The sequence below is a fragment of the Hylobates moloch genome, unplaced genomic scaffold (genome assembly GCF_009828535.3).
Source record: "Hylobates moloch isolate HMO894 unplaced genomic scaffold, HMol_V3 SCAFFOLD_2, whole genome shotgun sequence".
Lineage (NCBI taxonomy): Eukaryota > Metazoa > Chordata > Mammalia > Primates > Hylobatidae > Hylobates > Hylobates moloch.
The window spans coordinates 153,549,547-153,576,487 of NW_026652277.1; the positions used below are offsets into that span (position 1 = coordinate 153,549,547).

Genomic DNA, 26,941 nt, shown 5'->3' on the forward strand with positions numbered 1-26,941 from the left:
GCACCTGTTGTCTCTTCTTGGGTGTCCAAATTTCCTCTTTTTATAAGGATACCAGTAAGATTGAAGTAAAACCCATTGTAATGACCTCCTTTCAACTTCATCATCTCTTTAAAGGCTCTATCTCTGAATAGTTATAGTCTGAGGTACTAGAGGTTAGGGCTTCAACATATGAATTTTGGGGAGAGGCAATTCAGCTTATAACACCACCCATAGGACAAATGAGCTCGCTGACAATGGTAGAAAATATCAATGGAAAGAACCTGGGTCCTGGATATGAGATAATATGTATCCTTATACTGTGTAAGCAAGTTGAATATGCATTTTCTCTTACTTGAAATTGAAGACACCTACCTTATATCTAAGAACCATGGAACAAACAAAAAACCATCAATGTTATTCCTCTTCCTAGACTGCAGAGTTTCACCAGTTAGTCTGTAATATTGAAAGAGCATCTGGAAGTTCTTCCAGTTGGAGAAATAGCAGCATGAGTTGAAGAACCTTCTGAAATGGCAGGAAATCTTCCTCTTGTAGCACTCCCTGGGAAAGATTTGGTACTCTTTGGACCCAAAGACAATGCTTCAAGTTTTTCAAGCTGCAAAAAGACTCAAGATACTTACATACAGATTTAAAGTGTGCCAATGGAAAAAATGTTGTATTTGAGAAATATTTAGTTTCTTTTATGTGCACTTTCCCCATGACAATACATGAAATGTGAATATTCATATTTAGACAGCACCTTAATGGTTAGATAGCTAGCAACCAGGCTCTGAATACTACAAGTAAAAAAAGTTCTACAGAAAGCTATTTCTTATAAATATTTTATTAAATGTCTAATGAAAAATAAATAGTCTGCATTTATCTAGTTATTGCACAAAACATTTTCATGCATATTATTTTAGTGAATCAGTACACCAGGGTGGGATTTTTGTGGACTTATTTTGCATACCAAGAACTTACATTAAATTGTCCATTCAAATGAATAGTAAGAGTAGGAGCCAGGAACCACAGGCAGATTTTCTGTCTCTAATAGGTAGAAATTCCAATTTGCAAAACAAATACATAAACAACAAAACAAAATATAATGCAACCATAAGCATGTTTTTAAAGATTCTTTTATCAAATCACAGACATTTTTGCCAACTGGGAAAAATTAATATGGAAAAATGTTATTTGGCTTTAAAAGAAATGGAAGGTATAAAAGTAGAATCATGAAATTTCTAAAGTAAAAAATGTCTGGATTTGGGCAAGATGGCCCACTAGATGCAGCCAGGTAGAACTGCTGCCACTGAGGGACTGGGATGACTGGCACACTCCTAAAAGATCTTCAGAGGGAGGGCACTGACAGTGAATGGAGAGAAAACACAGAAACTGGGCTGAAGGGGAAGAAGCTGGGAACCACTCTGCACACCAAGACTCATTCTTGGCCCCCAATTATTCCAGGGGAATGGGTGAGTTGAACTGGCAGCAAACAACTTGCTCTAGCCATGAGCCTCTGGAATCCCAGCAAGAGGAAACCCCTCTCAACCGCTAGGGACACTTGAGTTGGCAGGGGGAGCTGCTTAGAGAAGTGGTAGGGGCAGCAGGCCAGCTGATGCAGAGCCTATAGGGCTTGCTGTAGGAGCATCTGTAGTAGAGTAGGGCCACCCATCCCCTCAGGCTCAACTTGCTCCCATAGGAGACTTTAGCCCTAGGGGAACTGTTGGAACAAAACTCTGCAGTGTTGTCTTGCCCTTCAGATGGGGTGGTGTGACCTAAGCACCCCTTGTTCCACTGGTTTCTTCTGGGTTCCCAGCCTGGCTGCACCTGTTTGCATTGCAGCCTCTGGTGCCCTGGGGGCCTGCATCATAGCTTCTGCACTGGTAGATCATTCCTGAACAGTGGACAGCTTCAGTAGGGCAGCCTTCACTGCCATACACCAACCCACCCACTCCCCCTTCCCACTGCAGCTTCCCCAGGGTCCATGGCCACCCCTACATTGCTTTGCCGGCATGTGTGGTGGAGGGACACTTTGCCTACTCTGCCCTACCAGGGCGCATGTATGTGTGGACCCTGCCAGCAGGAGTGCACTCTGCCTTCCCTCATGCACCATACTGCCATTGAAGTTGGAGCCTTGGCAGGCACAGAGCCCACTAGCCCCACCCCCGCACCAACACTGGGAGTGAAACTAGGCACACAGAACAATAGACCCTCCCCTGCCCTGAGTGGCCACAGAGGGTACACAAAGACCTGTGCCCGCCAGTGCTCCTCCCCTGTGCTAACACCACCAACAATGCAACCATGCATACAGTCACCAACAGGATGCCCCCTGCCCACACCAATAATACTGCCTCTGCCACTGCTGTGAGCACCTGCATGAAGGCAGGCACCCCAACACCCACTAGCACCCTGCAATAGCCGATGGGTGTGCACCCCACCACACTGCCACTGTTGCTGGCACATATGAATGAGAATGGATCCCACTGCCATCACCCTATGAAATGCTTTGTCTGGCAGCATGTATCAGAATGCAATCAAGAGTGGCCCAAAAGCACTTAGGCACCCCCGCCCCATGCAGTGGGTTCCTAACCTCAAGGAACCAGAGAACAAAGTTGGGGCCTGTTACAAGTCCTCCAGAGATAGAACACACAGTCCAGGAGTTGGGAGATGACTGTTGGTCCCCTAAAATCTTCCAAAAATGAATCCAGTAGACTGGACCCATCTTATACCACAATCAAACCCTCAATGCCATTAAATAGGATAAAAGAAAAAAATCTAGAGGACAGCAACTTCAAAGACTGAAGGAACACCAGTCCAGAAAGATGAGAAAGAACCAGCACAAGAACCCTAACAACTCAAAGAGCCAGAGTGCCTTCTTTCCTCCAAAAAACCACGCTGCCTCTCCAGCAAGTGTTCTGAACTGTGCTGAGATGGCCAAGATGACAGAAATAGAATTAAGAATATGGATAGGAACAAAGATTATTAAGATGCAGGAGTACATTAAAACCAAATCCAAGGAAGCTAAAATCACAATGAAACAATACAGAAGCTGACAAACAAAATAGCCATTATTAAAAAGAACTTAAACAACCTGATAGAGTGGAAAAATGCACTACAAGAATTTCATAATGCGATCACAAGTATTAATAGCAGAATAGACCAAGCTGATGAAGACTCTCAGAGCATGAAGACTGGCTTTCTAAAAATAAGACAATCATGCAAGAATACAGAAAAAAGAATAAAGACACATAAACAAAACTGCCAAGAAATGTGGCATTATGTAGAGGCCAAATCTATGACTCATTGGTGTCCCTGAAAGAGATAGGGAGAAGGGAATCAAATTGGAAAACACATTTCAAGATTTCATTCATGAGAACTTCCCCAACCTAGCTAAAAAGGCCAACATTCAAATTCAGGAAATGCAGAGGACTCCAGTAAGTTACTTCACAAGAAAATCTTCATAATTATCAGATTCTCCAAGGTCAAAATGAAAGAAAAATGTTAAAGGCAGATTGAGAGAAAGGTCAGGTCAGCTACAAAGGGAAGTCCATCAGACCAACAGTGGATTTTTTAGGAGAGACCCAACAAGACAGAAGAGATTGGAGGCCAATATTCAACATTAAAAAAAAAAAAAGAAATTCCAACCAAGAATTTCCTATCCAGCCAAACTAAGCTTCATAAACAAAGGAGAAATAAGATCCCTTTTCAGACAAGCAAATACTGAGGGAATTCATTAATACCAGACCTGCCTTACAAGAGCTTCCAAAGGAAGCATTAAATTTGCAAGACTAGTCAGCCACTACAAAAACACACTTAAGTACACAGACCAATGACACTGTAAAGCAACCATACAAACAAGTCTGCATAATAACCAGCAAATATCACGATGACAGGATCAAATCCACACATATCCATACTAACTGTGAATGTAAATGGGCTGAATGCCCCAATTAAAAGGCACAGAGTGGCAAGCTGGATAAAAATGCAAGACCCAATGGTATGCTGTCTCTAAGAGACCCATCTCACATGCAGTGACACCCATAGACTCAAAATAAAGGGATGGAAAAAGTCTACCAAGTAAATGATAAATAGTAAAAAGCAGAGGCTAAAATTCTAGTTTCAGACAAAACAGACTTTAAACAAAGATAAAAAAAGACAAAGACATTACATAATGGTAAAGGTTCGTTTAAACAAGAAGACCTAACTGTCCTAAATATATATTCCCCTAACAGAAGAGCACCCAGATTCATAAAGCAAGTTCTTAGATACCTACAAAGAGACTAGACCACACAATATTAGTGGAAGTCTTCAACACCACACTGACAGTATTCAACAGATACGTTGAGACAGAAAATTAACAAAGATATTCAGGACCTAAACTCAGCACTGGATCAAACGGGCCTGAGAGACATCCACAAAACTCTCCACTCAAAAACAAAAGAATATCCATTCTTCTTATCACCACATGGCACATACTCCAAAATTAATCACATAATGAGACATAAATCACTCCTCAGCAAATGCAAAAGAACTGAAATCATAACAACTACTCTCTTGGACCATGGTGCAATCAAATTAGAAATCAAGACTAAGAAATTTGCTCAAAAGCATATAATTACATGGAAACTGAATAACCTGCTCCTGAATGACTTCTGGGTAAATAATGCAATTAAGGCAGAAATCAAAAAGTTCTTTGGAACTAATGAGAACAAATATACAACACATCAAAATCTCTGGACACAGTTAAGGAAGTGTTAAGAGGGAAATTTATAGCACTAAAAGCTCACATCAAAAAGTTAGAAAGATCTCAACTAAACAACCTAATATCACAATGAAAGAAACTAGAAAACCAAGAGCAAGCCAATCCCAAATATAGCAGAAGATAAGAAATAACCAAAATCAGGGATGGAGACATGAAAAACCATTCAAAAGATCAAAAAATCCAGTAGGTGGTTTTTAAAAAATATTAATAAAATAGATCACTAGCTAGACTAATAAAAAAGAAACAAGAGAAGATCCAAACAAACACAATCAGAAACAACAAAGGGAATATTAACACTGACCCAACAGAAATACAAATAACCATCAGAGAATATTATGAACATCTCTATGCACACAAACTAGAAAATCCAGAAAAAATTAATAAAATTCCTGGATATATATACCCTTCCAAGAGTGAACCAAGAAGAAACTGAATCCCTGAATAGACCAATAATGAGCTCTGAAATTTAATCAGTAATAAGTAGCATATCAATCCAAAAATCCCAGGACCAGACAGATTCACAGCTGAATACTAGCAGATGTACAAAGAAAAGCTGGCACCATTCCCACGGAAACTATTCCAAAAATTGAGGAGGTGGACTCCTCTCTAGCTCATTCTATGAGGCTACAATCATCCTGATACCAAAACCTTGCAGAGACACAACAAAGAGAAAACTTCAGGCCAATATCCTTGATGAATATTAATGCAAAAATCTTCAAGAAAATACTTGCAAACTAAATCTGGCTGCACATCAAAAACAATATCAACTAAAATCAAGTAGGCTTTATCTCTGGGATAAGGTTTAGTCAATTTATGTGAATCAATAAATGTGATTCATCACATAAACAGAACTAAAGACAAAAACCATGTGATCATCTCAATAGATGCAAAAAAGGCTTTCGATAAAATTCAACACTGCTTCATGTTTAAAGCTCTTAATAATAAGAGAGTCATCTATGACAAACCCACAGCCAACATCATACTGAATGGCCAATAGCTGGAAGCATTCCCCTTGAAAACCAGCACTAGAGAAAGATGCTTTCTGTTGCTATTCCTATTCAACATAGTATTGAAAGTCCTGGCCACAGCAATCAGGCAAGAGAGAGAAACAAAGGGCATCCAAATAGGAAGACAAGCAGTCAAAATATTCCTGTTCACAGATGACATAATTCTATATGTAGAAAACCCCATAGCCTTGGCCCAAAATCTCCTTAAGCTCATAAACAATTTCAGTGAAGTCTCAGGATACAAAATGAACATGTAAAAATCACTAGTATGCCTATATACCAACCACCATTATGCAGAGGGCCAAATCTGGAATGCAGTCCCATTCACAGTTGCCACGAAAAGAAAAAAATACCTATGACTATAGCTAACCAGGGAGGTGAAAGAGCTCTACAATGAGAACTAGAAAACACGGCTCAAAGAAATCAGAGATGACACAAACAAATGGAAAAACATTCCATGCTTATGTATAGAAAGAATTAATATCATTAAAATGGTCATGCTACCCAAAGCAATTTATAGATTCAATGCTATTCCCATCAAACTACCAAGGACATTCTTCACAGAACTAATGAAAACTATTTTAAAAGTCATATGGAACTGAAAAAAAGTCCAAATAGCTAAGGCAACCCAAAAAAAAAAAAAAAGCTGGGGGCATCACGTTACCAGACTTCAAACTATGCTACAGGGCTACAGTAACCAAAACAGCATAGTACTGGTACAAAAATAGATAAAGCAATGGAACAGAATAGAGGGCCCAGAAATAAGGCCATATGCCTAAAACCATCTGACCTTTCACAAAGCTGACAAAAACAAGCAACGGGGAAAGGACCCTCTATTCAATAATTGGTACTGGGATAACTGACTAGCTTTATGTAGAAGATTAAAACTGGATCTCTTCTTTACACCATATACAAAAATCAACTCATAATGGATCAAAGACTTAAATGTAAAACCCAAAGCTATAAAAACCCTGGATGACAACCTAGGCAATACCATTTGACATAGGAATAGGCTAAGATTTAATGACTAAGACACCAAAAACAATTGCAAGAAAAGCAAAAATTGACAAATGGGATCTAATTAAAGAGCTTCTGCACAGCAAAAGAAACTATCAATGAAGTGAACAGACAACCCACAGATTGGGAGAAAATTTTTGCAAACTATGCATCCGACTAAGGTCTAATACCCAGCATCTATAAGGAACTAAAACAAATTACAAGAGAAAAACAAACCCATCAAAAAGTGGGCGAAGGACATGAACAAATATTTTTCAAAAGAAGACATATGTGTAGCCATTGGGCATATGAACAAAAGCTCAACGTCACTTATCATTAGAAAAATACAAGTCAGAACCACAATGAGATACCATCTCACACCAGTTAGAATGACGACCATTAAAAAGTGAGGAAACAGCAGGTGCTGGAGAGGATGTGGAGAAATAGGAACACTTTTACACTGTTGGTGGGACTGTAAACTAGTTCAACCATTGTGGAAGTCAGTGTGGCGATTCCTCAGGGATCTAGAACTAGAAATACCATTTGACCCCGCCATCCCGTTACTGGGTATATACCCAAAGGATTATAAATCATGCTGCTATAAAGACACATGCACACGTATGTTTATTGCAGCACTATTCACAATAGCAAAGACTTGGAGCCAACCCAAATGTCCAACAATGATAGACTGGATTAAGAAAATGTGGCACGTATACACCATGGAATACTATGCAGCCATAAAAAATGATGAGTTCATGTCTTTTGTAGGGACATGGATGAAGCTGGAAACCATCATTCTCAGCAAACTATCGCAAGGACAAAAAACCAAACACCGCTTTTTCTCACTCATAGGTGGGAATTGAACAAAGAGAACACATGGACACAGGAAGGGGAACATCACACACTGGGGCCTGTTGTGGGGTCGGGGGAGGTGGGAGGGATAGCATTAGGAGATATACCTAATGTAAATGTTGAGTTAATGGGTGCAGCACACCAACATGGCACATGTATACATACGTAACAAACCTGCACGTTGTGCACATGTTCCCTAAAACTTAAAGTATAATAAAAAAAAGCCTTAGTTTATCAACAAATTTAATCACTTTTATTTCTAGTGATTTGGGGAAATCCTTTATTATTAAACATACGTATTTTATTGTAAATAAACATTTATGCTTATCAAAAAAAGTCAAAAAACAATATGTGTTGCAGAGAAAAAGGAACGCTTATACACTGTTGGTGGAAGTGTAAATTAGATCAATCATTGCAGAAAACAGTGTGATAATTCCCCAAAGACCTAAAAACAAAACTATCCTTCGACCTAGCAATCCCATTACTAGGTATATACCCAAAAGAATGTAAATTGTTCTGTCATAAAGACACATACAGGCATAAAGACACATACAGGCACATGTTCATTGCAGCACTGTTCACAATAGCAAAGACAAGGAATCCACTTAAATGCCCATTAATGGTAGACTGGATAGAGAAAATATGGTACATATATACCATAGAATACTATGTGGCCATAAAAAGAATGAGATCATGTCCTTTGCAGAAACATGGAGAAAGCTGGAGGCCACTATCCATAGCAAGCTAACTCAGGAGTAGAAAACCGACAGTGCATATTCTCACTTACAAGTAGGAGCTGAATAATGAAAACAGATGGACACATAGTGGGGAACAACAAACATGGGGCCTACAGGAGGGTAGAGGGTAGAAGGAAGGACAGGATAAGGCAAAATAACTAATAAGTACTAGGTTTAATACCTGGACTACTAAATAATCTGTATGACAAACCCCCATGACACAAGTTTACCTATATAACAAATCTACACATATACTCCTGAACTTAAAATAATTTAAGTTAAAAAGAAAAAATTTGAACTGAAAAATTCTCTGGGTGTGATACATCAAGGAACATTTTAATATTTTTTTGAAAACTAATAATATAGAGATATCTTAATAACAGAAAGAGAAAAAAGACATTATAGACAGGGGAGCTAAAATAAGAACGATTACTGAACTGAATACAAGCTAGAAGGCTATAAAACGACATATTTCATGTAACAAAAGAAAAATGGGCCCGGTGCAGTGGCTCATGCCTGTAATCTCAGCACTTTGGGAGGGAGACTGAGGTGGGCGGATCACTTCCGGTCAGGATTTCAAGACTGGCCTGGCCAACGTGGTGAAACCCTGTCTCTACTAAAAATACAAAAATTAGCCAGGCGTGTTGGTGTGTGCCCATAGTCCTAGCTACTTGGGAGACTGAGGCACAAGAATCACCTGAACTTGGGAGGTGGAAGTTGCAACGAGCCAAGATGGAGCCACTGCACTCCAGCCTGGGCGACAAAGTGAGACTCCGTCTGAAAAAGAAAAGAAAAGAAAAGAAAAATGGAAAAGTCACCATTGCCAAACAATAATCAACAAGAAGCGATTAGATCTGTGACCGAAGATCTTATTAGAATTGTGATCAAAGAGTAAAACTCAATCATTAGAATTTTATTTTGTTCCCCTTCACAGGTACTATGTAGGAGGTACAAAAGAACCAGACATCCGTAAACTAAAATTTTATTTTTCTGTTCTCAACTAACTGTGCAACTGTCTTACTGTCAAATCTCTAAAATAGGTAGTCAAACTAAATCTTAGACTCTTCTAAGATTCTTTGAAATTGTGATGAGGAGTAGAAGAAAAAAATATCAAAATTAATGCCTCCTTATAAAGCATCCAAAAATGTTTTCTAACTGCATATTTGATGCAAATGTACCCAAAGAATTTATCGTATTATCTAGACAAATTATATTCAGGCATATATATGTATGTGTGTATATATGTGTGTGTATATATACATATAGATATACATATAGATACATATAGATATAGTTGCAACTTCCACCTCCCAAGTTCAGGCGATTCTTGTGCCTCAGTCTCCCAAGTAGCTAGGACTACAGGCACGCACCACCACGCCTGGCTAATTTTTGTATTTTTAATAGAGACAGGGTTTCACCATGTTGGCCAGGATGGTCTTGAAATCCTGACCTCAAGTGATCCGCCCACCTCAGCCTCCCTCCCAAAGTGCTGAGATTAGAGGCATGAGCCACTGCACCTGGCCCGTTTTTCTTTTGTTATATGAAATATGTCGTTTTAACATTTGAAATGTAATTCATGACATTGGAACTGTTTTTGTATTGAATTAGATGTAAAATAAATTGATACGGATTCCATTTTAGGAAAAAGTTACCACATAGTTAAACTGTAATAATTTCCATTGATGGAAATTAATGCCACTGAATTATGTAAAACTGTAAAAAATATAGGCATGTTACTTTTGTTTTATTTAAGAACATATTTCTATACCAATGAGTAAATAATAATTTTATGTTTCTTTGTGGTAATCAGAAAAAAATGCACACTACTCTTTTATGCTGATTTAATTACCATATTTACATATTTTCTGCCTTTTGATTGGTTCATACATCTGTTCTTAATGTTTCTATGAAAATTATATTAAAACCACAACATCAAGGTTTTGATGAGTAGCTCAGAAGCAACCCAAATACAAAACAAACATTAGAACATAATGCTTTTCATGGCTAGTGATGGAGTGGGGCCATTTATCATAGAGCCAAAAAAGCCAAAAATTAGAGATACAGCAGCCTCCATGTTTGAGATTTTTAAAAATAGCTAAATGCTTCCAAATGTACAAATTTACCCAAAGCTACTTTAATTTTACTCTGTTTCTATACTAGGAATAAAAGTTTCCAAGGATGGAGTAATACTTTCTTATGAAAATTCCAAATCATTGTACTAAATATCAGGTCAAAAATCCTGTTTAAACGATATGAGGTGGTAGTGATTTTCTTGCATGTGAGCAACATGAAAATATAAAGACAAATCTTAAGAACTATTCAATGAACACATCATAAACAGTGTGTTCAAAATGGAGAAAATATATTTGACTATCTTTTGAATTTAGGCTGATTCAGATAGTAGCCTATCAAGAAAGAATGAACCAGTTTAAGAACCATGGAATAAGGGAATTAAGTAAGATGTAAATTGGAAATTATAGCACTGATTGCTTAATGCTGGAATAATCAGGAATACAAATTTATCCTGTGTCTTCTTGAGTGGTTCAAGTGCTTCTCCCAGATGGAACACTGAAGTGCCATCCTTTAGCTTCACATCACTAATATGTGGAGATTCAAGTAGCCAGGTACAATAGACTGAAATACCATTATTCTGTTATTCTAAGATACATAATCTAAATACAGAACAATGAAGCAAATGAAATCTCATTATAACTTTCAATTATGAGATTCTTGGTCATTGTTTGATTTTGTTTTGTTTTATTTCGATACTGAGACAAAATTATAACTAATATAAGCACCAAGTCAACAGGAAACTGAGTATTCACTGGGAATGGCTACCACTCCCTAGTCGCCTTTCTACCATCACCATTCCAAAATAAGTTAAATCAAGAAAGAAAACATAAAAGGGAAAAAGGATTTATTGTTTATCAGTTATTATTCCCTATGTTTTCCTGTTTAATACAAATGGTATTAGACACCTGGAAATTTTTTTAAAAATACATAAAGGAGGATATGATTGTATGAATTGGTTCTACCACTTTGGAGAGCAATTTGGCTCAATGACAAATGTCTCCAAAACATTATATTGAGAGAAAAAAATTGACAGTATATTAAAGCTTATTATTGGGTACATACCAACATAAGAATAAAACATGCATGTAAACAATAAACATGAAATCAGAATGGTGTTTATGTTGGGGAGGAAAAGAGGAGTAGAATATCCAGAGAGAGAAAAACACAGAAATATTTTATTATACTTATAATGATTAATATTTTAATAGCAAGTGTTAGGGGTGTTTATTACAGTACTATTTTACATTTTGGCATTTCTGAAATATTCCATAATAAGAAAGTTTGAAGAAAGCAAGACTATTTAGCTTGAAGCTAGAAGAGTGATTTCGTTTTTATGTGAAGCATGAAAACTAGCTGTTTTCTGCCTCCATAAATAGAATTGGAAATTTAGGCTAACTACAAGGTTTACTTTCCCAGTTTAGTGAGTTCTTAAATATTGCCATAGGTTGCAAAGAAAATTTATGTGGCTTTCTGTGAACATCTTGATGATGAGGCTGGATTCTTATCTTTCTTAAGGAGCTTGGGTGGCCCTGGTTTAAAGTGGACGACATCGCCCCTCTGCTCCTCTCTGACTTTTTAGTTCTTACTGCAAGATTACAATCGTTTAAGATGAGGAAGCAGAAGAGGGAGGAAAAAACATGTATGAGTATAAATATCAGAGATTAAAGCCCCCAAATGAGGCCAGATAATAAACATCAGAGAAATGGTCTCTTTCATTTTTGTCCTTTATTGTAGCACATTTCTAAGCCAACTAGATTTATCTTCAATTTTCATTTCATTCAATGTTTTGAATCATTTTTTTTTTATTATAGAGGCAGTCTCCTGGAAAAAGACCTTAAAAATATCCTCAAATATTCAGCCAAATGACAGAGTCAGTTGGAAAGAGCGCAGTCGTTCACTTTTCCATTTCTATGTCCAGTTGAGATTGTTGCAGGCAATGCCAGTGTTCATTATCTCTTTTACTGAGACAAGATTTAACCTCACAAAACATCTGGAAATATCAGACCTTTTACTTTCTGGTATTTCTGGATGAGGGACCACATGCACAGACTCTATTATGTAAGTACTGTATAGGAAGAGCAAGCATTTTTTTCAATACCGTTTATCAATTGTTAATGCTTAAATTTCTGTTTTGGTGTGACATTTCTGAAATTCAGCCTCTTCTGTTACATGTTTAGAAATCAATATGCATGTTTATATGGACAGGATGGAGTTTGTTTTATTTCTTACCCCCTGAATATTTGCTCACTAGGTCTGCTAGGGGACCTGCCAGTTAGAGAAAATGGCCATCATGAAACTAAGGCTTTTTGCATTAATTCATTATGCAGTATAGACATATTTCCCAGAAATTCAATTTTGCCAACCAGGAAATAATGCAAGCGCCATGACTGCCAGGATTTTTGTCTGTTGTGTGTGTGGCTTTTTTGTTCCCACTAGATATAAACAAAAATAGTTCTGACTTCTCAGTAATAAATGTTTAACCTAAATGGTAAGGGATGAAGTCATTTTTTAATGTTAGTGGAAGTTGGAAAATCCAGAAGTGCCTATCATATAATCTCAGTTATTTCTACAATAGTACAAACTTTGCCATTTTCTTGTGTCTTGTACACACACACACCCCCACACACATATCTGCTAAGGAGAAAAATAACATATAGCATGAACCAGGTTATTCAGTAACGATCTGGAAAATTTCTAACTTCCTTATGCTAGGTCTTCCCAAATATTAGCTGTCTATGTATTTATTCCTGATACTATTCTGTTTCAATATGCTTCTCAATGGGTTTGGCTTAATCCACTCTGTATATGCAGTACAGTTAAATGGTAGAGATATTTTAAGGCTTTTTCTAAATTTCTTTCCCAAACAGTAAGACTTCGGGTTCATAACTGAGCTTCATTCCTCTCTGTCTCCAGCATGATAACAGTACGATGATACTCAAAACCACACAAAGAAGAATCCAAGAGAAGAACCAGAGAGAAACAACACAAGCATGAGATCCCAGTTGACTAGGGAGGTGGCAGTAATGTGGATTGGACTCTGGAAGGTCTGAGTCTTAATTCTGCATTTGTCAGAAGTCTGTTGATGAACTGGGAAGTTACTTAGCTCAAGGAGTTTACTCTTCTTTTGTATAAAGTTTGGGAATAAACAATCTGAGGTTCTTATAAGTTCTCAAATTCTGTGAGCCTATTTCTACTCCACTTTTATGAAAAAAATAGAAATTATCCAAGCAAAATATTGCCCTTTTTAAAGACACTTTTTCTTATTTTTTTTAAATCAGCTGTCCTTCAGGTTTTTAAAAAATCTGTCAAAATTATTTGTAGTTTTAGTAAAAAATAAAACTTTAACTTCCAGATTTTAAGAAATTCTTATTTTTAGAATCCCAAATCAAAATTTCCTGAGATTCTTTAGTTTATTTCTTTTCTTATTTATTATTAAATCATTTTTTACAAGATGCAAGTATTCTACAGCCTGTTCTTTTAAATTTGTATGTGTAATTGTTTAGCATGTTCAGCTTATTAACTGCTAGGAATGAGGCTGTCATTCATTTTGATCAATAAAACAAGTATCTTTACTTTGGAGGAATAATGTATCCAAAACAATAAACAAAGGGGCACTTGTCAACCTTTTAGCTTTGGTTAAAAGAAAAAAAGTAGACTCATAACACATGAGTCTTGACCACAGTGATCTTTCCCCTGAGCTGCAAGAATTGTGAGGCATATTTTGTGAAAGCAACTCATATGCTCTCCTCCAGTGGTTGCCATCTACACTTCAATGTCCTAGTCCTCCAGCACACTGAGATGCACCCCTACTCTCGTGTTCATCTGGAAAAATTGTTATTATAAAAACAAAATGGACTACCAAAAATAGCCTCTTTGAACACAAATTGATTTGGAGTAGACCTTATATAGTTATGAGTCAATTTTTCTTCCACAGAAAAACACAATTCCCTTTAAAATATAAACAATTGGTGGATTTTATAATAATTTTAAATCCAAAACCAAGTAATACCTTTGTACATGTATATATACATATGTTATTTACACATGTATATAGTATGTATATATTATTTACATGTTATTTACACACACACAAAGAGAGAGAGATTTTAAGAAATGAAGGAATGGTTCATAAAATTGCCAGGGCTGGCAAGACCAAAATCTGCAGGACAGGCTGCAGGCTGAAGAGCTAGGGGAGTGTTACTGCTGCAGCTCCATTCCAAATGCAGTCTGAAGGCAGAATCCCCATTTCATTAGGGGACTTCAGTATTTTTCTTCTATCATCAAGTGATTAGAGGAGGCCCTCGTACATTAGGGTGGGTAATCTGCTTTACTGCGCTCTATTGACGTAAATGGTAACTTGATCTAAGAAATACCTTCACAGAAACATTTAAACTCTTGTTTGACCAAATATCTGAGTACTGTGAGTTGACACATAAAATTAACCATCACCATGCTCAAGCTAAATAACATTATTCTTTGCTAATTAAAAAAATAAACTGGCCAGGCACAGTGACTCATGCCTGCAATCCCAGCACTTCAGGAGGCCGAGGCAGGCAGATCACTTGAGGTCAGGAGTTTGAGACTAGCCAGGCCAACATGGTGAAACCTCGTATCTACTAAAAATACAAAAATTACCCTGGCATGGTGCATGCCTGTAATCCCAGATACTTGGGAGGCTGAGGCAGGACTCCAGCCTAGTCAACAGGGTGAGATTCTGTCTCAAAGAAAAAAAAAAAAAAGAAAGAAACTAACACATCCAGCAAATGTCAGAGTAGTACAGAATCTATGGGTGGTTTAGGAAATAGTTACCAGAATGAAACTTTTCTCCTCCACACATTAAGCTTTTTGCTCTAGCACACTCTACAAACATTTGTAATTCTGAAATGTTTTTCATGAATTCTGAAACAAGAATTCTGAAGGAGCATATGTCTTCTGGAATAATTTTTCCACACTGGAAATACTGATTTACTTATGCTATACATGAGGAAATTCCTAGAAATGCACTTTTAACTGAAAGTGTTCAAGGGCTGAGGGAGAGATGGGCTTTTTACATTGTATATTCCTTGATTCTAACTCAATTAATTTAAAATGCAGCGGGTTTAGTGTGTTAATAAAAGGGATCTCAGGTGCTATGGGAATAGAGTAAAATGATAGCCAGCCTGTGAGGGAGGGAACAGGGGAAGGAGGCTGTCCAGGGACCTGCACATCTGAGCTGAGAAACTGTAAATAACATGGTGGTTATTAAAGTGGCTCATGAGTTAGGTCAGCTAGGCTCAGATCCATGCTCTGGTACTAAACAATTGTGTCATCTTCAGAAATTTATTTAATTTTCTAGTACTCTGTCTTCTCATCTATAAACATACAGTTTCCAAAGTGTAGAAGGATTAAATATGAAAAGTATACATAACATACCTCGTGCCTTGTAGTCAGTGGCACATAGTGATTAATATTATTAATTATTATTATTATTATTATTGTCACTAGGTAGAAGATGAGGGACTAAAATGAACATATGCTAGTTACATTGATTTGTTTCCAGTGTCTACATGGGATTGGAAACAGATGTCAGAAGACATAATCAAATCGTAAAAGAAGAAGAAAAAAAGAGGAAATGATGATTTTCTGAAATCATTGTACATTTTAATGTGTTTAAAATGTAGGACAGGTGGTGGAGCCAAGATGACCGAATAGGAACAGCCCCAGTCTACAGCTCTCAGCATGAGCGACACAGAAGACGGGTGATTTCTGCATTTCCTTCTGAGGTACCGGTTACATCTCACTAGGGAGTGTCAAATGGTGGGTGCAGGACAGTCGGTGCAGCGCACTGTGCGCGAGCCAAAGCAGGGCGAGGCATTGCCTCACTCGGAAGCACAAGGGGTCAGGGAGTTCCCTTTCCTAGTCAAAGAAAGGGGTAACAGACGGCACCTGGAAAATCGGGTCAGTCCCACCCTAATACTGTGCTTTTCCAATGGGCTTAGAAAACGGCACACCAGGAGACTGTGTCCCGCACCTGGCTCAGAGGGTTCTATGCCCATGGAGTCTCACTGATTGCTAGGACAGCAGTCTGAGATCAAACTGCAAGGTGGCAGCAAGGCTGGGGGAGGGGCGCCCACCATTGCCCAGGCTTGCTTAGGTAAACAAAGCAGCCAGGAAGCTCGAACTGGGTGGAGCCCACCACAGCTCAAGGAGGCCTGCCTGCCTCTGTAGGCTCCACCTCTGGAGCAGGGCACAGACAAACAAAAAGACAGCAGGAACCTCTGCAGTCTTAAATGTCCCTGTCTCACAGCTTTGAAGAGAGTAGTGGTTCTCCCAGCATGCAGCTGGAGATCTGAGAACGGGCAGACTGCCTCCTAAAGTGGGTCCCTCACCCCCGAGCAGCCTAACTGGGAGGCACCCCCCAGTAGGGACAGACTGACAACTCACTCGGCCGGGTACTCCTCTGAGACAAAACTTCCAGAGGAACAATCAAACAGCTGAATTTGTGGTCTCACAAAAATCAACTGTTCTGCAGCCACCGCTGCTGACACCCAGCAAAACAGGCTCTGGAGTGGACCTCTAGCAAACTCCAGCAGACCTGCAGCTGAGGGTCCTGTCTGTTAGAAGGAAAACTAACAAACAGAAAAGACACCTACACCAAAAACCCATCTGTACATCACCATCATCAAAGACAAAAAGTAGATAAAACCACAAAGATGGGGAAAAAACAGAGCAGAAAAACTGGAAACTCAAAAAAGGAGAGCACCTCTCCTCCTCCAAAGGAGCGCAGTTCCTCACCAGCAATGGAACAAAGCTGAACAGAGAATGACTTTGACGAGTTCAGAGAAGAAGGCTTCAGACAATCAAACTACTCCGAGCTACAGGAGGAAATTCAAACCAATGGCAAAGAAGTTAAAAACTTTGAAAAAAAAATAGATGAATGTATAACTAAGATAACCAATGCAGAGAAGGGCTTTAAGGAGCTGATGGAGCTGAAAGCCAAGTTTCGAGAACTATGTGACGATTGCAGAAGCCTCAGTAGCAGATGCGATCAACTGGAAGAAAGGGTATCAGCGATGGAAGATGAAATGAATGAAATGAAGCAAGAAGGGAAGTTTAGAGAAAAAAGAACATAAAGAAACGAACAAAGCCTCCAAGAAACATGGGACTATGTGAAAAGACCAAACCTACGTCTGATTGTTGTACCTGAAAGTGACGGGGAGAATGGAACCGAGTTGGAAAACACTCTGCAAGATATTATCCAGGAGAACTTCCCCAATCTAGCAAGGCAGGCCAACATTCAGATTCAGGAAATACAGAGAACGCCACAAAGATAATCCTCGAGAAGAGCAACTCCAAGACACATAATTGTCAGATTCACCAAAGTTGAAATGAAGGAAAAAATGTTAAGCACGGCCAGAGAGAAAGGTTGGGTTACCCACAAAGGGAAGCCCATCAGACTAACAGCTGATCTCTCGGCAGAAACTCTACAAACCAGAAGAGAGTGGGGGCCGATATTCAATATTCTTAAAGAAAAGAATTTTCAACCCAGAATCTTGTATCCATCCAAACTAAGCTTCATAAGTGAAGGAGAAATAAATGCTGAGTGATTTTGTCACCACCAGGCCTGCCCTAAAAAAGCTCCTGAAGGAAGCACTAAACATGGAAAGGAACAACCGGTACCAGCCACTGCAAAAACATGCCAAATTGTAAAGTCCATCGAGGCTAGGAAGAAACTGCATCAACTAACAAGCAAAGTAACCAACTAACATCATAATGACAGGATCAAATTCACACATAACAATATTAACTTTAAATGTAAATGGGCTAAGTGCTCCAATTAAAAGACACAGACTGGCAAATTGGTTAAGGAGTCAAGACCCATCAGTGTGCTGTATTCAGGAAACCCATCTCATGTGCAGAGACACACATAGACTCAAAATAAAGGGATGGAGGAAGATCTACCAAGCAAATGGAAAACAAAAAAAGGCAGGGGTTGCAATCCTAGTCTCTGATAAAATAGACATTAAACCAACAAAGATCAAAAGAGATGAAGAAGGCCATTACATAATGGTAAAGGGATCAATTCAACAAGAAGAGCTAACTATTCTAAATATATACACACCCAACACAGGAGCACCCAGATTCATAAAACAAGTCCTGAGTGACCTACAAAGAGACTTAAACTCCCACACAATAATAATGGGAGATTTTAACACTGCACTGTCAACATTAGACAGACCAATGAGACAGAAAGTTAACAAGGATACCCAGGAATGGAACTCAGCTCTGCACCAAGTGGACCTAATAGACATCTACAGAACTCTCCACCCCAAATCAACAGAATATACATTTTTTTCAGCACCACACCACACCTATTCCAAAATTGACCACATAGTTGGAAGTAAAGCTCTCCTCAGCAAATGTAAAAGAACAGAAATTATAACAAACTGTCTCTCAGACCACAGTGCAATCAAACTAGAACTCAGGATTAAGAAACTCACTCAAAACCACTCAAGTACATGGAAACTGAACAACCTGCTCCTGAATGACTACTGGGTACATAACGAAATGAAGGCAGAAATAAAGATGTTCTTTGAAACCAACAAGAACAAAGACACAACATACCAGAATCTCTGGGACACATTCAAAGCAGTGTGTAGAGGGAAATTTATAGCACTAAATGCCCACAAGAGAAAGCAGGAAAGATCCAAAATTGACACCCTAACATCACAATTAAAAGAACTAGAAAAGCAAGAGCAAACACATTCGAAAGCTAGCAGAAGGCAAGAAATAACTAAAAGCAGAGCAGAACTGAAGGAAATAGAGACACAAAAAACCCTTCAAAAGTTGATGAATCCAGGAGCTGTTTTTTTGAAAAGATCAACAAAATTGATAGACCGCTAGCAAGACTAATAAAGAAGAAAAGAGAGAAGAATCAAATAGATGCAATAAAAAATGAAAAAGGGGATATCACCACCGATCCCACAGAAATACAATCTACCATCAGAGAATACTATAAACACCTCTACGCAAATAAACTAGAAAATCTAGAAGAAATGGATAAATTCCTCAACAAATACACCCTCCCCAGACTAAACCAGGAAGAAGTTGAATCTCGGAATAGACCAATAACAGGTTCTGAAATTGTGGCAATAATCAATAGCTTACCAACCAAAAAGAGTCCAGGACCTGATGGATTCACAGCCGAATTCTACCAGAGGTACAAGGAGGAACTGGTACCATTCCTTCTGAAACTATTCCAATCGATAGAAAAAGAGGGAATCCTCCCTAACACATTTTATGAGGCCAGCATCGTCCTGATACCAAAGCCCGGCAGAGACACAACCAAAAAGGAGAATTTCAGACCAATATCCTTGATGAACATTGATGCAAAAATCCTCAATAAAATACTGGCAAACCGAATCCAGCAGTACATCAAAAAGCTTATCCACCATGATCAAGTGGGCTTCATCCCTGGGATGCAAGGCTGGTTCAACATACGCAAATCAATAAGTGTAATCCAGCATATAAACAGAACCAAAGACAAAAACCACATGATTATCTCAATAGATGCAGAAAAGGCCTTTGACAAAATTCAACAACCCTTCATGCTAAAAATTCTCAATAAATTAGGTATTGATGGGACGTATCTCAAAATCATAAGAGCTATCTATAACAAACCCACAGCCAATATCATACTGAATGGGCAAAAACTGGAAGCATTACCTTTGAAAACTGGCACAAGACAGGAATGCCCTCTCTCACCACTCCTATTCAACATAGTGCTGGAAGTTCTGGCCAGGGCAATCAGGCAGGAGAAGGAAATAAAGGGTATTCAATTAGGAAAAGAGGAAGTCAAATTGTCCCTGTTTGCAGATGACATGATTGTATATCTAGAAAACCCCATTGTCTCAGCCCAAAATCTCCTTAAGCTGATTAGCAACTTCAGCAAAGTCTCAGGATACAAAATCAATGTACAAAAATCACAAGCATTCTTGTACACCAATCACAGACAGAGAGCCAAATCATGAGTGAACTCCCATTCACAATTGCTTCAAAGAGAATAAAATACCTAGGAATCCAACTTACAAGGGATGTGAAGGACCTCTTCAAGGAGAACTACAAACCACTGCTCAATGAAATAAAAGAGGATACAAACAAATGGAAGAACATTCCATGCTCATGGGTTGGAAGAATCAATATCGTGAAAATGGCCACACTGCCCAAGGTAATTTATAGATTCAATGCCATCCCCATCAAGCTACCAATGACTTTCTTCACAGAATTGGAAAAAACTACTTTAAAGTTCATATGGAACCAAAAAAGAGCCTGCATCGCCAAGTCAATCCTAAGCCAAAAGAACAAAGCTGGAGGCATCACGCTACCTGACTTCAAACTATACTACAAGGCTACAGTAACCAAAACAGCATGGTACTTGTACCACAACAGAGACATAGATCAATGGATCAGAACAGAGCCCTCAGAAATAATGCCGCATAGCTACAACTATCTGATCTTTGACAAACCTGACAAAAACAAGCAATGGGAAAAGGATTCCCTATTTAATAAATGGTGCTGGGAAAACTGGCTAGCCATATGTAGAAAGCTGAAACTGGATCCCTTCCTTACGCCTTGTACAAAAATTAATTCAAGATGGATTAAAGACTTACATGTTAGACCTAAAACCATAAAAACCCTAGAAGAAAACCTAGGCAATACCATTCAGGACATAGGCATGGGCAAGGACTTCATGTCTAAAACACCAAAAGCAACGGCAACAAAAGCCAAAACTGACAATGGGATCTAATTAAACTAAAGAGCTTCTGCACAGCAAAAGAAACTACCATCAGAGTGAACAGGCAACCTACAGAATGGGAGAAAATTTTTGCAATCTACTCATCTGACAAAGGGCTAATATCCAGAATCTACTATGAACTCAAACAAATTTATAAGAAAAAAACAAACAACTCCATCAAAAAGTGGGCGAAGGACATGAACAGACACTTCTCAAAAGAAGACATTTATGCAGCCAAAAAACACATGCAAAAATGCTCATCATCACTGGCCATCAGAGAAATGCAAATCAAAACCACAATGAGATACCATCTCACACCAGTTAGAATGGCCATTATTAAAAAGTCAGGAAACAACAGGTGCTGGAGAGGATGTGGAGAAATAGGAACACTTTTACACTGTTGGTGGGACTGTAAACTAGTTCAACCATTGTAGAAGTCATTGTGGCGATTCCTCAGGGATTTAGAACTAGAAATACCATTTGACCCCGCCATCCCATTACTGGGTATATACCCAAAGGACTATAAATCATGCTGCTATAAAGACACATGCACACGTATGTTTATTGCGGCCCTATTCACAATAGCAAAGACTTGGAACCAACCCAAATGTCCACCAATGATAGACTGGATTAAGAAAATGTGGCACATATACACCATGGAATACTATGCAGCCATAAAAAATGATGAGTTCATGTCCTTTGTAGGGACATGGATGAAACTGGAAACCATCATTCTCAGTAAACTATCGCAAGGACCAAAAACCAAACACCGCATGTTCTCACTCATAGGTGCAATTGAACAATGAGAACACATGGACACAGGAAGGGGAACATCACATTCTGGGGACTGTTGTGGGGTGGGGGGAGGGGGAAGGGACAGCATTAGGAGATATACCTAATGCTAAATGACGAGTTAATGGGTGCAGCACACCAACATGGCACATGGATACATATGTAACAAACCTGCACATTGTGCACATGTACCCTAAAACTTAAAGTATAATAATAATAATAATAATAAAAGAATAAAAATTAAAAAAAATAAAGTAAGAAGGATGTTTTTGTCAGAGACTATTCTCTAAGGTGTAACTTTAGGCAAAATGCAGTTGCTTTTAATAATTTATGATAGGAGATTTAAATGTTCCAGTTAATATATCTCTTTAGATGGTCACCTGGAAAGTAACATTTTTATTCTAGAGATGCCTCCATTGACCAAAATGTTTTTATGTCATCAGTTTTTCTGTTTGTACTGTTTCATTAGATTATGTCTTTTATGTTTCTTCGGTGTTAGGAAATTGTTTACTTTTAAATGTAATTATGAATTTTGGAAGCTGAAAAACCAGCTGGAAACAAATGGAGTGAACAATATGGATTATGTATTTTTTTAGTTTTTAGTTTTTGATCACGTGGCTTGGTTCTGATTTCGAGGAGTTGCTGAAAAATTAACCAGGAAGGCAATTTTCAAGGAAGTTTAAAAAAACATTTTATGATAGAATAGTTGGAATATGTCTTTAATATCAAAATGTAACAAACTGGAAGATACATAATAAATACTCCTTGTTTTGTTTTTAAAATAATAATTTCATCAATTTATATAGAAGCAAACATCCTTTTGTTCCTTTTTATTGAATATATACAATTTAAGTAACATTACTGATGGCAAAACACTAATGGCCAAACCAGAACCCTAAATCCAGCAGGAAAAAAAATTCCACCTATGCATGTGCTTTTTCCTTTCTCCCACAAACTTACACTTGATTGACATTGAAAAGATATAATATTAAATTAGGATGGACTTATTATTTTTATATGCACAAAGTGTGGCAGCCTTTGCCTATGTCTAACGTATTGGAAACATAGTTAATAGGAGAAAGAGCCCTGGACCAGAAGCCAGAACACCCAGTTCCGGCCCTTGCTCTACGCATCTCAGAGTTATCAAGAGCAAGATGCTTAACCTCTTGATGCCTCAGTTTACTCATCTATAAAACCTGGCTAACAATATATGTCCTCATTCCCTCCAAAAGTTGTCATAAAAATTAAATGTAGTTGTACATTTTAAAGTCTGAAAAATGTAAAATGCCAACCAAATGCTAGGTACTGCAATATATGTTCTTCATACAATTTCCTGGGGAAAAAGAGTCCCAACTAACAAATGTATTTTATAAGCCCCTTTATTTCTAAAATTAAGTAGATAAATTATATCCCAGTTATTTTAGTTTGTTTTCTCTTTGTCATCACATGTGTAAAAAGTTGACCTGTTTTAACTGTAATTAAAGATATAAAAAGCTCAGGTTTTTGGCCACACCCTTTTTGAATGTAGTAAAATGCAGAGGCCACTCACACTATCAAACCAATTCTGTAGGTTGAAATAGTGGTCTACACTAATTAGGTGTGTCAATGTAGAGAAAGTCTGTATGCTCAGAAGCCTATCTATTCATGGAGTATTATCTATTTTACCTACAAACAGGAATTTCCCCACAATGTACTGTCATCACAGAGCAATTAAGTATATGGTTTGCATACCTCTCAATGTTAAATATTTTGCCTGGCTCACAAGGTCATATATCATGCATTTGTTTCTATTTCTGGCTAGAAGAGATGAATATAATAATTATATTCAATAAGACTGGAATGTAATCCCACCTACAGTAATTTTTTTTTCAAAACACATACATATATATGTATTTTCAGGAGAGTTATTTTATTAAAATAACAAAATTTAGAAATCAGTAATTTTTTTCTTTTTTGAGACAGAGTCTCGCTCTATCGCCCAGACTGGAGTGCAGTGGCACAATCTCAGCTCACTGCAACCTTCACCTCCGGTTCAAGCAATTCTCCTGCCTCAGCCTCCTGAGTAGCTGGGATTACAGGTGCACACCACAACGCCCAGCTAATTTTTTTGTATTTTTAGTAAAGATGGGGTTTCACCATGCTGGTCAGGCTGGTCTCGAACTCCTGACCTCGTGATCTGCCCACCTTGACCTCCCAAAGTGCTGGGATTACAAGCATGAGCCAGATAATTTATTTTTAAATATCAAATTTATAGCCAGAAATTTGGGTTTTGGTTTGCTATGCTTACTTGTCCTGAATTATAGTAGAAGCAAAATAAAATGTTAGCATGTTTTAACCTATTTATTTGTTCTCTCAAAATAACATATTTTGAAGAACATCTATCACCCTGCTAACGAATGCTTAATTATTCATTAATAAAAATTCTTTATAACTTGAACTATGTTGAATAATTATTCAGACTACAAAACTCCACCAAATATTCTCATTAATGTAACTCATGTTTTGGATGTAATAAAAATAGTGAATTCTATAATTATCCCAGGTGCTGTTAACATTTGCTGAACATGCAGAGCAAGGGGACTACAGACTTCTGCCAACACAAAGATAAGAGAAATTTGCTTTAGCAAATTTGCCTTCTATTTCTTTATTCAACCTGATTGAGTATGGTAGCAAGACAAAGACTTTTTTCCTGTTTCTGGTGATTTAATTGCATTGTTAATGTTTCAGAACCATATGGAACAATTTCCCTTTAAATTAATATAAATGAGAAAATGCCCTACGGTCTCTTTGTATCTTTTGTTGTTTCTCCTTTAGAGCCCAATGTTTCATGGCAGTCGAGTTTCTGGAATTATAAAAAGTATAAAATTATTTTAAAAACAGTAAAAAAGATTGTGTATACAAAAATAATTCTTCTAAACCCATTAAAAATAGAATTACCTTTTTCTCAGAACTAATAAGCAAATAAAACTAGCTGAGATTACAATCACTTGATGTAAAAATTCTAATCTTACACGATTCGAAGACAAATATTTTTCCCTAAGTCATAACAATAAGCATATCCAAATGTTCTTTCCAGCAGAGAAGAGTGAAATAAAGCTATACTCTATAAACTTCAGTGCATGATGTGTCAACTCAAGGATTAGTGTGTATTTCAGAAAATAATATTGAAATTCTTGTTTTTATTACTTAGAAAAATTCACTTCTGTAAGTCAAATTTATTCATATCTTTTTGTTTATTAAACGCTAAAAGACTTCACATTAACATCATCACAAATATTTAGCCAAGAATGCCAGCTGTTGATTATGGGCCTATGACAGAGGACTGGGCATATTTCCAATCAGATGCTTCTACTGTAACCCAAACAGAGCATTTTAAAATACAGTGCTTCTCTGCTAACGGATGTTAAATTTTCAAATGAGCATTTTTGGGAGAATGCATCTAGGTATTGACCCAAAACCACCAGACATGGGCATTGACATACGGCTGAAAGGCAAGGACATCTCCTGATGATACGGCACTGCCAAAAGCCAGAGAAGATTGGAGTCGCACACATACAGACTCCCATGTATTCATGTCCAGAACAGTGATAGCTCATATTTCTGAGTATTTGCCCTGTCTAGCTAAGTAATTTATATTGACTAGCTCATTTAATCCTTCGAAGCAGGAACTATTCTTCTCACCATTTTAGAGATGAAAAAACTGATGGCACAGAGATGTCACATTATTTGTCCAAGTTCCCAAAGCCATTTTAACTTCTAAGCCCACACTTTAAATCACTATGCTATGCAGTGCTATCTCACACACACTGGAATTCAGACACAGGGAAAAAAAGAGTCCAATGAGACAATTGCAGCATCAGATTAGGCATATGGTACTTCGGGAGTGCCTTGTCTAGCATGAAGTCAGAAAACAAGTTGAGTGGCCTTTATCGCTCTGAGTCTTCTGTCTTGTTTAAGCATCACTGTGCCCAGAGTTGGCATTTATCATGTGGCTACATTTAACTAAATAAAAATATCATCCTTTTTCAACATACGAAAATCTCCAAACTTCAAAGTTGACTCCAAGATGTGCTTGTTTTTAAAAATTGGCCCTCAAGTATTTAGGGATAAAGGCTCTTTATGTTGGCAACTTATTCTCAAACAAGTTAGAAAAATCACTCATACACACATACACACACACATACACAGACAAAGAAAATCTGATAAAATATTAATTTGGGAATCTAAATGAAAGTATAGGAGAATCCTTTGTGTTGTATTTGTACTTTTTCTGTAAGTCTAAAATTAAAAGCTGCCTGGAGATTCAAATAGTCAAAAAAAATTTATTGAGGAACAGCAATAGGAAAATTAAGGATACAAATATATCCAGATTGACATGTCCAAAATAAAACATTATTCATTTTTTCCTGCATATGTAGAAGACTGCTTAACACCCCCTATCTTTTTTGCAATATAGACTAGAGGAGAAATTAGGACCTAGATTATATTTTCCTTTCTAAGGCCTCTATTTCAGTTCTAGCTTTCTATTTGTGAGTTTTTTTCCCCTTCTAGGTCACCCAATCACCTTTCTACAAGACTGAGTTGCATTTGAAAGTTTTAACAGGTAAACAAATTAGAATGCAATAAAATAGCCCTAATATCCACAAAAGAAATATAATACATTCACCTTCCTACATTGAGGCTAAAATTGAATTTCAAGGCATTAGGTGAATTAGTGTACAGCCAAAACTATCCTAGAATAACCTTTACATAGCCCATCAAGTAGGGGATCATTGTTTTGTATAGTAATGATTATGCCCAGTAAATTTTGACAACCGCTGACCTGAACAAAAGGAACAAAATAAAAACTTACATGCAAATGTCTAAGCATTCAAATAATTTTGCTTTTAAGATAATTATCAAATCCTGAGCAGTATAAGGTGAGGAATAGGGGGGCAGTGAGAAGAAAATGTTAAGTAATTTTGCTTGATGT

The 26,941-nt window shown here is 37.6% G+C and overlaps 1 long non-coding RNA gene across 8 annotated transcripts in view; it reads left to right on the forward strand.

Moving 5' to 3' along the window:
- Window positions 1-24,745, forward strand: part of LOC116810182 (uncharacterized) — a 302,975-nt gene extending 278,230 nt beyond the window's left edge. For 5 of the 8 annotated variants that reach the window (XR_009212508.1, XR_009212511.1, XR_009212509.1 and 2 more), the window contains 3 exons: window positions 13,317-13,447; window positions 16,064-16,165; window positions 24,512-24,745. This is a non-coding gene — a long non-coding RNA (uncharacterized LOC116810182). Of the gene's footprint in view, window positions 1-12,214; window positions 12,462-13,270; window positions 13,448-16,063; window positions 16,166-24,511 lie in introns of all 8 variants that reach the window. The other 3 variants (XR_009212510.1, XR_009212513.1, XR_009212514.1) reach the window with 3 other exon arrangements.
- Window positions 24,746-26,941: the final 2,196 nt, after the last annotated feature.